This window comes from Protopterus annectens, chromosome 16.part0, assembly GCF_019279795.1.
Source record: "Protopterus annectens isolate FY-2018-M chromosome 16.part0, PAN1.0, whole genome shotgun sequence".
Taxonomy (NCBI): Eukaryota; Metazoa; Chordata; order Ceratodontiformes; family Protopteridae; genus Protopterus; species Protopterus annectens.
Window position 1 is genome coordinate 503,944,433 of NC_056750.1, and position 16,197 is coordinate 503,960,629.

Sequence of the window (16,197 nt, forward strand, 5' to 3'; positions counted from 1 at the left end):
ACTTTTCCATATCCATCAATCTTCCCATCCTTATCAACAAGAGCATAATAGTAATTCACAGGAAGTTACTAGGCTAACGGCAAGCCTAGCCAAGTTAACCCTTGTTTCTCCAATCAGCACCTATTGCCCCTGTCCAAGAGAGACACAGGGGGAACCCCCCCCCCCGGGTGAACTTACTGTTATCTATCCAATCGTCTAGATTGCATTTGAAGAGGACCAATGAGGTTGTCTGTCTGACATGAAGTGGGAGTCTACTCCAAAGGTGTGGTAATATCTACGCTACAAATCTGTCCCACCAGCAGGTTCTATTAAGGTGTTTACAGCAAGTAACCTGTGTGCCATTTGACTTGCAGTTATGCAGCATTTCCAAAAAAGCAGGATCGGAGATTGCCCTATAAGCAAGGCAGAGATTGCCTCTGAGTAGGTCTGTATGAAACAGAATAAACTGACAATGATTCAGCTGATCCACATAGGAAATATGCTGAAGACCTTGAATTTTCCTTGTGAGGAACCTCTGTGGTCTCCCCAATTGCTGCAGGTGCTTGGAAATGTAGATATCAAAAGGGACGTTGTACTCAATTATTGGCCTGATTTGGGAAGAGTACAGGGAAGTTATAACTTTTTTTCTGGAGGCAATACCATTACCTATGAGATGAGCAATACAGAATGCCCTTCTTACCACTGTGGATACATGGTGATCTAAGTTAAGGTTGCTGTCAACCTGTGTGCCCAGGTCTCTCACCACTGAGTGCGTACTTAGTGTGCTACTAATGTGGAAGTTAGCAGGAACATCGCCCTTAACAAAAGAGATGATAATACATTTTTTCATTGAGCTTAAGTCTGTGACTTTGGCACCAATCATTTGTTTGAGTAAGACCCTCTTGTAGGATGTTGACATCGTTTGGAGAGTCTATGACCACTCCCAGTTTGCAGTCAGCAAACTTTGTCAGCCACAGAGCTTTAGTTTTTGCTTGTACTTTGGAGAAATAGATTCCAAACAGTAGAGGTCCCAGAACTGATCCCTGTGGAACACCACTGGTTTCTGGTCTGCTGCTGGAGGTGGATTCCCCTATTTTGACTGTATGGGTTCTATCAGTGAGATAGTTAGTGACCCACCTAACAAGATAAGGGTTGATACCAAGCTGGGTGAGTTTGTCAGTGATGCCTGAGTGGGGTATAGTATCAAAAGCTTTGGCTAAATCTAGGTAGGCTGTATGCACATATTTCTCCTCGTCCAGGGCCTTGGTGACTGTCGCACAGAAGTCCACCAGGTTTAACAGGCACAATCTTCCTTTGATAAATCCAAACTGAGTAGGGTCAAGTGTCTGGAGATTACCTACATCTTTGTTGATAAGGTCCATGATGATTCACTCCATGGCCTTGTAGATAAGGCTAGTCAGACTAACAGGTCTATAGTTCCCGGGGTCAGTGGAAGTACCACCTTTGTGCAAAGGGATAACTGTGGCCATTTTCCATTTCACTGGGATGAAGCCGGTACTTAGACTATGAGTGAAAAGAACTCCCAATGGTGTTGCTAATTCTTGTTGGAGCCCATGTAGGATGCAGCCAGGGATGTTATCAGGTCCCATAGATGTTGAGTTTTTGGTCTTGGGAGAGGGCATTTACGACCTGCTCTTTAGAGATGCAAGGTAGGGGACAGGTGGTAGGGATATTATGCAGTATGTGTGGCAGGGACAGGGTAGTGAAGTTTTCAAAGAACCTGTCAGCCAACAGGTTAGCTATGGCCACAGGCTCAGTATATGTGGTATCATTAACTACCAGTTCGGCGCAAATATGGGCCTTTCCTTTTAGGTTACAGATGTAACTAAAGAATGTCTCAAGACTGTCCTTAGTTGAGGAAGCTAATTTGGATTTGTAATTTGCATTGGACGACTTCACAATAAGTCGTATTTGCTTCTTTAAACTGAGGAGGGAGTGTTTCCAGTTTAGGTTCCACTCCCTCTTAGATAGCAAGTTCTTCTTATTATTGTAAAGCCTGTTAATAGCAGTTTCCACCAGGCGAGTCTGCACTTCCTTGAACAGCTTGTTTTGGTCCTATCCGGTATGGCACAGTCAATGCAGTTATAAAGGTGTTTGTATAAAGCACTGGTGTAGGACTCAGCATAGCTGCCAGTTCCATCTGAGGGAGTAGGTGGAGTGAAGCTATTTATATCATCCTGTAAGAGGAATCTGCTTTGGAGAAGTTTTTTAGTCTAGCTGCTGCTGCTGCTGGGGGGGTCAGGTGTAATAGTTAATTCGAATGAGACTGATTTGTGGTCAGATCTCACCAGGGAACACCTCACAGTGGGGCTGCTACAGCGGTTCCCCCATATTGGTAAGCACCAGATCCAGGATGTAGGTGCGCCTTGTGGGGGTATCAACCACCTGGTCCAGGGCACTGGAGTTAACGAAGAAGAGGAACACCTGGGCAAGTGAGTTTGAGCACGAGTAATTTACCCAGTCAATGGATGGGTAGTTGAAGTCACCCAAAACAATGGTGTTCGGATGCATCTTATTTTAACTCTTTTGCAGTAGCAGCATTAACTTGTGCTACAGCTGCTGGGTCAGGTTTGGATAGAGTGTATAAAATCTTAAAGACTGAGGAACCTTATACATTTTGTCTGCCTTTTTAATGGCAGCAAGTTGGCTATCAAAAAATGACTTGTCAGAGAAAGACAACCACCAAAGCTGGACAAAACTGGAGGAACTGGGGAAGATTTGGGAAATTCCTTCTGTAACAGGTCAAACCTTGTACTCTCACTGCAAACACTGGCACATTCTGGAAAGTCTCAAAAACAAAGGAATCTGCAAAGGAAGAATCAGAAACTGAGCTCTCTTCTGAGTCTGAATCAGAAAACTGAGGAGAAAACACTGCATCTGTCCCTTCATCTTTCTATCCAGATTCAGAATCTTGAATCTCTTCAGGAAAACAGGTATCATCCTTCTTTCTTTTACCATAAAACTCTTAAAGGATCAACAGCTTAAATAAAACACTGAGCCAGACCCAGTAAAACTACTCCTCTCCAAGGAGATTTGAGGAGGAAGAGGAGAAGTAGAGGATACATATTTAGTTTGCTGATATTTTTTGACAGAAAAAAGGGGAGAATAGTGTTATAAATGGCAGTAGCAACTTCCCCAGGAATGGGCACAGCATTCCCTCTCAAAGGTCCAACAAGAGTGACTCTCCTTTGCCCACTGAGGGGACCCCCAACAGTCACTGAGGACGTGACTACCCCTAAGTCCATAGTGGCTGTAGATGTCAACACCAGAGGGATCTGGGGTAAAAGATGTGCAGTCTGAGGTGCAACAAATAACTACAGCAGTCACCTACCTGCTGGTAAGACAAATTGCTAGCCTGACATGGTGGCAAAGGCGGTTTGCTTAACTTTTTTCTTTTGTACCTGGAAGGAGGACTGACTGTGGGACTGTTTGTTCCTTTGTAAAGCCGAACATGATGCCGCTTTCCTGGAAAAAACAAGCAGCAAAACCTTTAAAAATTTTAAATCATTAAAAGCCACTTTATTCACACAGACACATTAAAAATAAATTTAGAGCTCATAGCTAGCCCCAAAAAGTAAGATGCACACAATTTCACCAAAGAATAAATTATCAAGTACTTTAAACAACTTTTTAAGTGACAGGGAAAAGAGCATTTGCACTTAAAAGTACAACAGTCTTGTGACTGCTAAAACACAAACTCAACTTTAAAACAACTTTCCTAAACAGGAAAGTGTTAAACAATTTTTATTATGGAATGTTTTATTCATGAAGGGGAACTTATCTACCCAGCAAAGGAGCAGAACAAGCAGACCTGTCGATCCACGAAAGCCTCAGAGGGCTGTACTCTTCAGCAGCAGGAAAACAGGAAAGAGTTTTGGTGCCGAAACCTATCTTTTAAGTCAGCTTAGCTCAAGCTAACTATTTGGGTGCATGAAAGGTGCCCTGAAGCTTTGGAAGCTGGCTGGCTGTTATAGCCTATGAAGGATACAACCCCTATAGCTTAGGCTACTGCAGCGGTGATCGTTATAAAGAACATGGGATTATAAAGTGTTTCAGGATAAAGAGACCAAATTGTTTACCATATTCATAACTTATTACAGCATACAATCTTATATATGCACCAGAAAAATGACCGGCATTAAAAGGTACACTGGAGCACTACTCTTCAGGTAGACACCTTCTCTCAAGCAAAAAGCTGTCCGTATTCACAGCAGTGTCTAATAACTAAACAGGCAGCTCACTATACTCCCAATATGTATCTAAACTCAGGAACACCATCCCAAAATTCCTAAAACAAACCATAAAAGTTTCTACCTTCAAGCCCTTACTAAAACACCTAAACCAAGCATGGTCATGCACAACATGCGCCTCATCGGGGTAACTCCATTTTGCTTTTTCTGCACATACCCCCCTTATCCCTTTACAATCTCTATCCCCTTCTACACAACAAATCTTTCTACCACTTGGTGTCAGTTACTCCTGACTTAATCCCGTAACATTTCAATTTCTTTCTAACCATCCCATTTTATCCATGATCTTCAAATACTCTCTACCACACAGGTGGCCACAGAACAAGGTTCTTTCTCAGTCTGTACCCTAACAATCTTACCTCCAAAGTCCTTGACTCATCAGCTATACAATGACTATCTTCCTCTTCTAAGTTTAAACAGATGTTATGTACTCATTATAATGTTCCATCTGTGTTGTCCATTTTTATTCTTCCTCAACAAGTTGGTTTGGATCCGATCCTCGGATCTGACTTGGCTGCTTTTACAGCTCATGGATACTGACAGTGCTCGAGCACCTACCTTACCCATAAAGCCATAGTCCCTCTCCATACCTCAGATCTTGTTTACGGACCTTATTGCTAATTAAAAGCCAAGGAACAACCATTACATAAGAAACCGATATCTGGAGTTCAAAGACAGGAACACTGGTTCCCTTAGTATCTTCTCAGTCTTCCAGATGTCACAAACAAAATGGTAGGAGGTTGGAGGGAGGGAGGGGAGTTGAGGAAGAATGAAAATCGACAACACTGATGGAACATTATGGTGAGTACCTAACGTGTTCACCTAATGTCAATTTTCATTCATTCCTCAACAAGTAGGACAGAATCACCAGCTACCTGAATCCCGGGTGGACTCTAAGGAAGGATATTCCTGAGCACTGTTGAGCTGAAGGCTGCTCTTCCCCTAGAGACCAGAGCCAATATTTAATGAGTAATAAAGGTATGAGGATTAGCCCAAGTTGCAGCAGCACAAATACTGTCCATGGATGATCTGGATAAAAATATGGAAGCAGTTGTCATGGATCTGGCTGAATGAGCTTTCAAAGGTTTTGGAAAAGATAAACACAATTTATTGTAGACAAAGGAAATGCAATCAGTTAACCACTTGGCTAAAGTTACTTTGGTAACTGACTTGCCCAATTTTCTTTATGAAAAATTAAATGAGGATTACATGATGAGGCTTGAAGTTCTGAGACTCTTCTAGCAGTGGTTATGGCTACTAAAAAGACAATTTTCCAAGTTAAAAAAATTTGTTCACGTTTTGCTAACTGCTTAAATGAGTCAAAGCGTGTAAAACTACATTCAAATCCCATGGTGGAGTTGGATGTTTAAAAGGGGGTCTCAGAAGAAATGTTCCCTTTATAAAGACCTTACAAAGTTTTGAAGAAGCTAAGGTGGAACTGTTTCCTCCTATATGAAAATTCGAAATGGCAGCTAGTTGTACTTTAAAAGTTAAGGGGCTAGCCTCTTCAATTAAAAATTGTATCCAAAAACTCAAGAACTTTAGGTATTAGAGCTGAAAAAGGGTCAGTAGCTTTCTGTTTTGCCTAAAAAACAAACCTGTTCCATTTACGTTTGTAAATCTTCCTGATGGAAGCTTTATGGGAAGACAAAATAATGTGATGGACAGCGGAGGACAGCCTAGGTTGTCTAGCTATCAATGGAAGTGGAGAAACCATCTGGTCAACTTTAGGCCCAAAATATCCGGGTGAGACAGGAGGTCAGAAATTGGATCCAGAATCCATGGAGGGCGAACTACATGAGGCCAGAGAAATGGGAACCAAATCTGACAAGGCCAATAAAGGCCAATGAGGATGATTATGCTCTTCAATCGAGATGCTTTCTGGAGAAACTTGGGGATTAGAGAGTTTGGGGGGTAAGTATGGAAGAGACTGGGGGGGCCAATAGTGGATGACTCCCTCAGTGGGGGATAAGGGCAAAGAACCTGCTGCACTTGTTGAGGGGAGATGCAAAGAGGTCACAGCAAGGTTGGCACCATTGGCAGAATAGATTTTCCACAACTCTCATGATGAGAGACCACTTGTGAAGAAATAAAATGGACCTGCTCGACTTGTCTGCTATCACACTGGAGTTCTCCAAAATCTGCATTGCTATCAGAAAATGGATGGATGAGATCATCCACTGCCACACTCAGAGCTTCTCAACACAAGGGGTAAGATCTGGTGTTTTTGTTTGTTGATGTACCAGACCACTGACATATCGTCCATCTGAATCGTAATAGTCCCTGAAGGAAGAGAGTCTTGGAAGGCATGCAATGCTAGGAGAACTGCTCTAATTTCTAAGACATTGATATGCATGTTGGCCTCTTCGGGGGACCACACACCTTGGACAGACTTTCCCTAAGTACCTCATCCACCCAATATGGGAAGTGTCCGTAGTCACTATGGCCTTGGGCTGAGGAAGAATGAAGGGGTGGCCTTTAAAATCTGAACAGAGTGAATCCTCCACAATAGATAATTTTTGCACAACTGAGTTACTCTGATCTGGGTGGACAAAGGATGGCGCAGAATAGACAACCGAGGTGCTAGGGCTCACTGCAGAATTCTCCTATGGTATCTTGCTAATGGAACTAGAACTAACACAGTAGACACTGACCCTAAACCTTGGAGAATAAATAGAGCTCATCGTGAAGAATTTTGGATTATTTTTTTGGCCTGAAATCAAATAGTCTGTACCCCTGGTAAGGGAAGGGAGGCTGTCAATGATACAGCACTGAACAAAGCTCCTATGAACTCTAATATTTGAGATGGTTCTAGCTGGGATTTGTTGTGACTGATGGTAATTCCCAGGTGACAGCACAGTTGGAGTACATAATCTCGTGCCTTTATCAGCAGATGCCTGGTTGCAGCAGTTATGAGGTAGTCATCCAAGTAAGGAAACACTGAATCTCTGCAGTCTCAAATGGAATACTACTACTCCCATGCATTTGATGAACACCCTGGGGGCTGTGGTGAGGCCAAAGGGCAGAGCTCTGAACTTGTAATGACTGGCTCCCAGCCAGAAGTGTAGGCATCTTCTGGATCATCTTTCATTTTATGTGATTGTACACATCCTCGAAGTACTGAGCACATCCAGTCGTCCTGCTGCAGGAAAGGCAAAATGGACTGAACCGTGACCATCAGGAAATTCTTGTACTGAACTGATTTGTTCAGAATGCAAAGATCCAAAAATTGATAAACAGTCCCCAGTTTTTTCAGCACTAAAAAGAATCTTGAGTAGGTTCTGGATTCTTTCTGGAATGGGGGAACCCGTGGATAAAAATTTTTTTAGCAGCGTTTTATTTCTTGTGTTTTTCCACTGAATGGGTGGAACATTGGAAATGTTGTTTATCGTTAAGGGGGTATTATATAACCTCTGGAAATAATCCTCTGCACCCATCTATCCTTCGTAATCTCTAGACAGGCTCTCTGGGGCAGGGATAAGATGACCCCAAACTGCCTCCAGAGGTGGACAATTAGTCCTCCTTTCAGGAGCACTGGTAAGAGCTGTCAGAGAGGTGTCCCTTGATCCTTGATTCTGTGGGCCTCCTCTGCTGGGCGGGTAGCATCTTCTGTTACTCCTGTCCCTGAAGGAACCATCTCAACATGGATCATGGAAAGGACCCTGTGACTTTCTGAACCACATTTTGTGACCACCTCACTAATTTCTAGAGAAGGTTCTTTGAGGAGTCGAAAAATGTATGCTCACTGCAGAGAAGGTCTTACCATCCTGCTCACACCTAGATAGTGAGTCTTTAACTTTGGGGTCAAACAAAAAACTTTCGTCAAAGGGAGCACTGATGGAGGATGTGAAGGGCTCTGCAAAATCGCACAGGTGCAGCCAGGCATGTCCTCTTATGAAATGCCTGAACCTGCCGCCCTTGAGGTATCTTCAGCTGCATGTGAAATGAGCCTAATGGATGAATTTGAAATATACTGTAGGGTAGCCAATTGTGAGGCAACAGAGGTCTCTGCCTCAGTTAGTAATGGTCCCGAAGAGGGATTTGGAGAGTTCTTTAATCAAATCCCTCTGAAGTCTGGTAAAGTGTACCAAATAATTCAGCGACCTATGTGCAAAAGTTGCTGAAGCATATACATGCTTCCCAAATTTGTCCAGGACCACAGACTCCCTGTTAGGGGGATGAACGGAACAACTCTGTTCTGCAAGTTACTTTTTATGGCTACCACTATGACCATCTATTGGTAGTCCTTTACTCCAAAATTCCTTATCTTTGGGTGGTGCCAGGATCCTATCTGGTCTCTTTGGGATCAGCTCAACAGAGTCAGGTTCCTTCCACACCCACCAAGAGATCAAATCAATGAGCTCATCTGCAGATGGAGTCACCCAGGAGATAGATGACCCAACACCAAAAGCTTCTAGAAATGCAGATTCTTCTTGGAAAGGGTTGTCGGTAGACCAGCCATCCCTTTGCTTGAGGACCTTCAGAATGTGTCCAAAGGAGACATCATCAGGTGGCAATCTCAGGGACCCTTCCCCCTCATCAAAATCAAACTCTCCTTAAGAGTCGGTCATGGAAAATATTAAGTGACTCCTTCTGCACTTTCTCTTCTTAGGGACTTCTTCGGCGGGATGTTCCAGAGACGTATCAGAAGATATGAGGATACCCTGCTGGGCAGCCTGGACAGTTTGAGCTGGCTGTCCCTGAAAAGTAGAATGTTGAAGCTCAAAGCACAAAGACATACGGGTTTGTGAAGAAGGATCTGGGGGGGGTCCTTCCTCTAGGAGCAGAGAAAACTTTCTCCACTACCTCAAAAACAGAATGCCCTGGGGAGAAAGAGGCCAACGAAGCCAAGAAGACATGGTACTGGATAGTCTGCTCCCTTTGATCCCAAGACAGTCCACCCGAGGTAGAGGTTGGGGGCTGAGCTGTCCAATGCTGAGGTTTCAAGGGGTAGAGACAGCTCCGACAACTTGAGTCAACCCAAACACCTCAGATACAGCAACTACGCTACTGCTCCGAGAATCATCCAGCTCTGACACACTCAGAGTCAGTCCACTCAGAGATGACATTGGAGTGGAAGATGCTACAATCTTCGGATGAGACACTGAAGGCTCTGGGATTCTCAGTGCTCTGAAATCAAAGGTTGGATGGCAGAAGGAGTCAAAATAAGTGCAGTAGTACTTGTGAAGATCTCAGGACCCGATGGGGTGTGAGCCGGGAGAACTCCCATCTGAATTTGCACTGACAGAAATTTCTTCATCATTCTATCCACATCTGCTTTAGTCAGATTTCCGGGTGAATGAGAAGAGGAAGCAACTGAAAAAGTCCTGGAATGATGACCTCTCTCCAAGAAAGGCAGTGGAAGGTGGGAAGGTACTGATCTACAGATGAAGCACATTGGGTCAGAGGAAGCTTCTTTGGATACGAATGTGTCGGATCTGAAGACATAGATCTGGTATCAAAAGCACATTGGATCGAAGGATTTCACCTTCGGATCTGATGAAATTGGATCCAATCATTTAGATACTTTAATATGTGATTCTGGATTATGAGCCAAGCTTGGAGCAGAAGATCCAGAAGGGTCCGAAGGACGTTTGCTGTTCGCTCTTTTGTTGGGGGAATGAACCCCGGATACTGTCTCAGAAGAAGTTGTAGGAAGTAATCTTTTTAAGATAAATTTATTTTTATAATCCACTAGGGCAAGAGGATTAAGGTCTTACATATTTCACAAGATACACCCAAATGAGCCAGGCCAAAACAGTATACACAAGAATCATGTGCATTTGATGGAGGAATTTTGTGACCACAGGCCTTACATTTCTTAAACCCTAATGGTTTTTCAGCCATCCTGGAAAAAAAACTACCACTAATAAGAAAAAAGAAAGATTTTTTTTAAATGAAAGGAAAGAAAGTAAAAAGTTACCAAGAATAGGACCACAAGGGTATAGAATAAGAAAGTAAAATACCAACAAAGGTAATATTAATTTACACTGAAAATTGTAGAAAGAGTAATAAAGGAATATTACAGAATATAGCAAGAAAGGCTAAATATATATAATCTACTTTTACTCACAAACTATTATCAAAGCTCGAGAGCTAACAGTGACCACGTCCGTACATGAAGGTGGCAAACAAGATCTGAGGTATGGAGGGGGACTAGGGAAATATGGGTAAGGGAGAAGCTCGAGAGTTCTCAGTATCCATGAGCTGTAAAAGTGGCAGTCGGATCCTAACCCACTTGTTGAGGAACAAATGAAAATTGACATCATATCTATTATCTACCAACTGACTAATGTTTCACAGTCATTACCTCAATTTTATTAATTCCTAACATAAATACTGTAACCCTCCTTACCCATGTCTTATAAATCATACCCAATATCTGTTTGTCACATATACTTGTACATGATCTTTTTGCACACTAAATGTTTTATACCTGAAATTTATATGTAATTGAACATCATGTATAATATCACCACTGAAGAAACACCAGTTTTAAAATTCTGTATAGTGTCACTACAAAACCATTACATGCCTGTAAAGTATAGTTGAGCAACTCCTACTTACCTGTAGCAGTATTTGCAGGCAATCACAATGCCATATAAAAACCAAATCCAACAACCACTGGATAAAGAGGCAGAAACTCACAAGTATGCACAATCTGGGGTTTGGTGGGCAGGTGCTGTCACTGAAGTAGTGAGGAATTCGAACATCTACTGTTAAAGGTAAATAGGGCTTACGCAATTGTACTACATTCATTACCCAAAATGCCACTGAGGCAGTGAGAGATTCCCAAAGCTTGCCCTACCTTAGAGGTGAAATAAGAATTCAGGAGCCCCTGGTAAATGGCCCTAGCAAAGCTTGCTCTTGACCTTGAAAAGGAAGCCAGTTTATTGTGCTTTGTGAAGGTATGAGCAGAAGACCAGGTTGCTGCCTCTGGAATGCTTCTACAGTCCACCCCTTTTCGATATGCTATTGAAGAGGATAATCTCCTAGTCCAGTGAGCCTTAACCTTGGCTGAAGAGATTTATTACGGTGGGAGCAACAGAAAACAAAAGCGGGGGCAACCATCAAGCAACAGTTTTAGAGATAGGTTAACCTTTCTTAACACCTGTACAGCAGACAAACAGCTGTTCAGCATTCCTAAAGGGCTTTCAATTGTCAAGGTAGTACCCACCTGCGCACATCCAAGCCATGTACAATCTTCTTTAGTGTTTCTTTGGATTAGGACAGAAAATATAGTATGTTTATGTACAGAACTGTAGCAGTACATGTTTGAATGATCACTGCAGCAGTAGCCTTAGCTATATAGGTTACATCCTGCCAAGGATAGCAAAGCAACTGTTAGGCAGCTCGAGCTGAGCTGATTAAAAGACATATAAGCACCAAGACCTTCACAGTTTTCTTGCCGAAAGGGAGACGGAGGTTTAGCCATGAAGGAACAATGCTAGAACAAAAAATGTCTGCATCCTGGCATAACAAACACACCAAGAAAACAAGGAGGATACATGGAGAGAAAGTGGCTTCCTCAGCAGTGATCATGCGAACATTTACTGTTATGGAAAATTTACTTGCACAACTGTACTATGTTCTTCATATTGTCTATGGTGAAGCCAAAAATGGTGCCTCTTTCCTGGGGAGAACAAGCAACAAAAATAAAGACACAGTAAAATGTACTTCAAAACACTAAGACAACCACAAAAAGTAAAATAACACAATTTCTTTACACAAAAATGTTTTTCAATTACTTTTAACACGGACAGAAAAAAAATATGATCTTGTTTTAGAGTAACATACAGTCTAGTAACAGTCTATTACAAACAAATTCCTAGTTTTAAAATAACTTTCCTATACAGGAAAGTGTTACTCAAACATTTTTTTAAAGTGGAAGGTATTTTCCTCAAAGGGAACTAATACACCCAGCAAAGGAACAGCACAAGCTGACTGCTGATCCTCAGACATCTCTGAGGAGAGTACTCTTTGGGGTCTGGAAAGGTATGAAGGGCTTCACACCCAAACCTGTCTTTTTAGTCAGCTGAGCTTGAGCTGACTGGCTGTTTGGGTGTGTGAAAGGTGCCGCAAAGCTTTGGAAAATGGTTAGCTGTTATATCCTATGCTGGATATAACCCCATGTAGTCAAGGCTACTGCAGCAGTAATCAATATGACGAACGTTCAAAATTTTCTTTCAGCAGAAAAGCAATTAAGTATTCTGACAGAGCAGTGCATTAAATGTAGATGTGGGCAAGGTTTTGCAGACTTCAGAAAATTTGTGTACTAAATTGCCCTAATATAAGCAGCATTTGTCCAGTTTGTTCATGCAGTCTAAGTTCCAAAGTAAGCTCCAGAGGTCTAAAGTAAGCTCCTACATTAGTAGTTTTTTTTTTGCTAAAATGAGTAAATCCTAAGAGAGACTGTTGAAAATCCCACCACTGGCACTGTGAACAATGTGTAGGGTAGCTTGAGCATATAATCAATAAATAAGGTTTAATCTGTAACTGCTGATGTCACTGTTTAAAATGCCTGACTTGAGAACAGGGTAGCCAGATAATGCCTTTATCTGAGCTGCACTAACATTGACACAGTTAGTCAAGCCGGTGCTTGGCACAATAATCCTCCTAGCTGTTATGTCATGATGACTGCCATCATACTTAATCAAGGTCCAGCATGTTGTCCAAATCCTTCAGTCTTTGGCTACCTGCCATAGGAGGAGTGCACAACTTCTCTTTCAAAACAGGTTTATTGTTTTAACATATAAGAGAAATATCATAACAATTTTATACAAGTAATTAAAAATAGGTATAAGAGTGCATAACTTCTGAATTAATTAACACCATCTTTCAACTTGTAGGAAATGCACCTGCAATCCAACTGGATCAATGACTGCAAAAGTTGAATTCCCTGACCTAAACTGTTACCATACGAGAATACAAGGCTATAAGAATCAGCATTGCTAAACTACACAGGTATTCTTTGCGTAATCTAACCACTTAGTGTGTGAGTGCCACAAACTGAATGAATTGGTAACATTTTCTGGCGACAATCAAGACAAACACTTAAAAAGGATCGTGTGGAAAAGGATGCAGGAAGAACAAGCCATTATCTAGGTCAGCCACTACAAATGCAGCATGGTGTTTGCGGGGACCAATCCCAATCTCACAAGGAGGAGATACAAGCCTGCAGCACACAGCAGATTACGTACAAATCTTAACAAGTAATGCATCGTTTCTGATGAACAAAATCCTCCCACCACAACATCTGCAAGGGAGTATTTCAATCACAACTGAAAAGGACACTTGTGCATCCCTAAGTCCTATATGACGCTCTCTTGGAATGTTAGATGCAAGAAGTTTCTTTCAACAGAACATCTTACGTCATTTTATTTTTATTTTTTCGTCTGAATTTGTTTCTGCAGCAATATGGTATCCCACTAAGGACTTGTCTATGTAAAGGCAGAGTCCAAGACTCAAAATGAACATGAACACACTTTTTAAATATAATCATGACAGAAAGCAATCTGTAAAACATGTGAAAGGCAACATTATAAAATGCAATGTAATTGACACACAGCAGAAATTCTATTTATATAACAGGTGTAAAGCTCATTTACAGCACTTACATTTTCTTAGCTAAGAGTACTGAACTGCTGCAAGGAATTGTTGAAGTTCAGTTCTGGTTACACGTTTAACAGAAGTGACGAAGGGGACAAAACAAACCAGCAAAAAGGTTCAATTGGGTTATCATTCTCATGCCTTCGGTCTTTCTTCACTGCTTTTCTTTTCTGGGATGGCACTTTTCCTATCAAAGAAAATGAATTACAATAAAACAGGAGATTACTTTACTCTTATCTGAATATGGGTAGGTGCCAATATAATCATTTACATAACGAATTATAGTTTATAAAGCGATATACTCTTGATTCTGCCAAACTTGAGAAAATATTAACATTTTAAATGAAAATCCTGATTTTTCTGAGGTTCAACAAAACACAAGATCACTTTACTGCATTTAAACTATAGGGCAGGTGTTACTAAATTCATTTACTTGCTGATGAATGATCTCGACACTATGAACCTGAACATGTTAAGAACACATTTAATGACTATACCAAACAAATTTTGTAGCAGTCTTTTCACTCACACCAATCGGTTTGTGACCATGCTGTGAAAAAAAAATTCCCAGTTCAACAAACAATTCAACATGGTTTAATTTGATATTCAAAGGAGAAATCATGGGACAATTGTGGGCTTAAAAGAAGCACTATGGGGTTTAAGGGCTTGCCTTAAATATCAAAGTGTTTATAAGAGGAGGTTGCATGATTCATGTGCATGTGTAAAAACGCAAAGCTTATGGCCAAGCTCTTAGTTTGTCATGTTGCTGCTATGCAATTCTGCCAGATTTTAACAGGTAAATCACTTCACTTGCTCTACAAGCAACAACTCTTTGTTTATAAAGCAAGTCTGTACCTACAGAGATCTGGTTTTCAAAAAATAAAAAACACAACTGTGCAATGAGCAGAATACCATTAAAGCAGACATTTTGCACGCTACATGTGACAATTTTGAGCAAGGAATACTCAAAATCCTAAAAAGTACAGTTTTGTACCTACCATAAATGTAGATGTTCGAAGATCCACATTGCTGCAGTCCTTACACTTGGGTAGTCCGCTGTCCTCGGTCGGCCCGAATATCAAAGTATAAGGCTGACGTCGGTCAAGGCGCATTTGACTGACATCAGGACGTCAGGGTACAAATGCGCATGACCGACGTCATATCCTCAGTCTTTTCTTGCCCCAGATGTCAGAAGACCCTAAAAATAAAGGTCAAAACCAAAAGACAGCAAACAACCAACCAACCACCCTTGCACTAACTATATGTACAAAATATACAATATACACAATATGTACAACCCAACCCACACAACCGCCTCTAACTACAGAGGGAAGGAGGGAGGAGATTGACTGCAGCAATGTGGATCTTGAACATCTACATTTATGGTAGGTACAAAACTGTACTATGTTCTTCATCTCACATTGCTGCAGTCCTTACACTTGGGTAGAATCCCAAAGCAGAGGTAAGGGAGGATGGCTAACTACAAGGAAGCAGGAGCTGCCAAAATGCCCTGCAAAACAGCAGTGGCAAAACCAGCCCTGGATTTAGAGTAAAGTGGCAGGTGATAATGCCTAGAAAAAGTATGCACTGAACTCCAAGTAGCTGCCTCCAAAATATCCTTGGTTGCTACTCCCTCAAAAGCTGTTGATGTGGCAGTAGCCCTAGTGGAATGAGGCCTAATCCCAGCTGGAATCTCCTTGCCATGATGGGAATAACAGAAAGCAATGCAAAACCCAATCCACTTAGAAATAGTTTGTTTTGACACAGGCTTGCCCTGAGAACTCAAAGCAAAAGAAACAAACAACTGCTGAGACTGCCTGAACCCTTTAGTTCTGTCCAAATAATAACGCAACTGCCTGTGTACATCTAAAGTGTGCAAAATCTTTTCCCCTTTATTTTGGGGATTTGCATAAAAAGTAGGCAAATGAATAGTTTGGTTTAAAGCCACACTAGAAACCACCTTAGGCATAAAGGAAGGATTAGTACGTAATGATACCCTATCCTTATGGAAAATCAAGAAAGGCTCAACCGCCATAAGGGCCTGCAATTCAGAAACCCTTCTTGCAGAGGTAATTGCCAACAAAAAGCAGTCTTCCATGATAAATATTTCAACTCAGAAGTAGCTGCAGGCTCAAAAGGTTGTAGAGTGAGTTTCTCCAACACAAAATTGAGATCCCAAGCAGGAGTAGGAGCTCTTGAGGGTCTTATATTCTTTGCCCCTCTAAGAAATTGCTTGAACAAAGGATGAGAAAACAATGGTGGGACACAATCATAGTGAGCCGAAATTGCTGCAGCATGAACCTTAATAGAAGAGAAAGACAAACCTTTGTCCAGTAAC

The 16,197-nt window shown here is 41.6% G+C and overlaps 1 protein-coding gene across 4 annotated transcripts in view; it reads right to left on the reverse strand.

The window, feature by feature from the left end:
- RIPOR1 (RHO family interacting cell polarization regulator 1) overlaps positions 1-16,197 on the reverse strand; it is a 2,621,322-nt gene that overhangs the window by 2,065,316 nt on the left and 539,809 nt on the right. For all 4 annotated transcript variants that reach the window (XM_044058663.1, XM_044058660.1, XM_044058661.1 and 1 more), the window contains exon 2: positions 13,868-14,046. The gene's annotated coding sequence lies outside the window, so the exon portion shown is untranslated. The remainder of the gene's footprint in view (positions 1-13,867; positions 14,047-16,197) is intronic.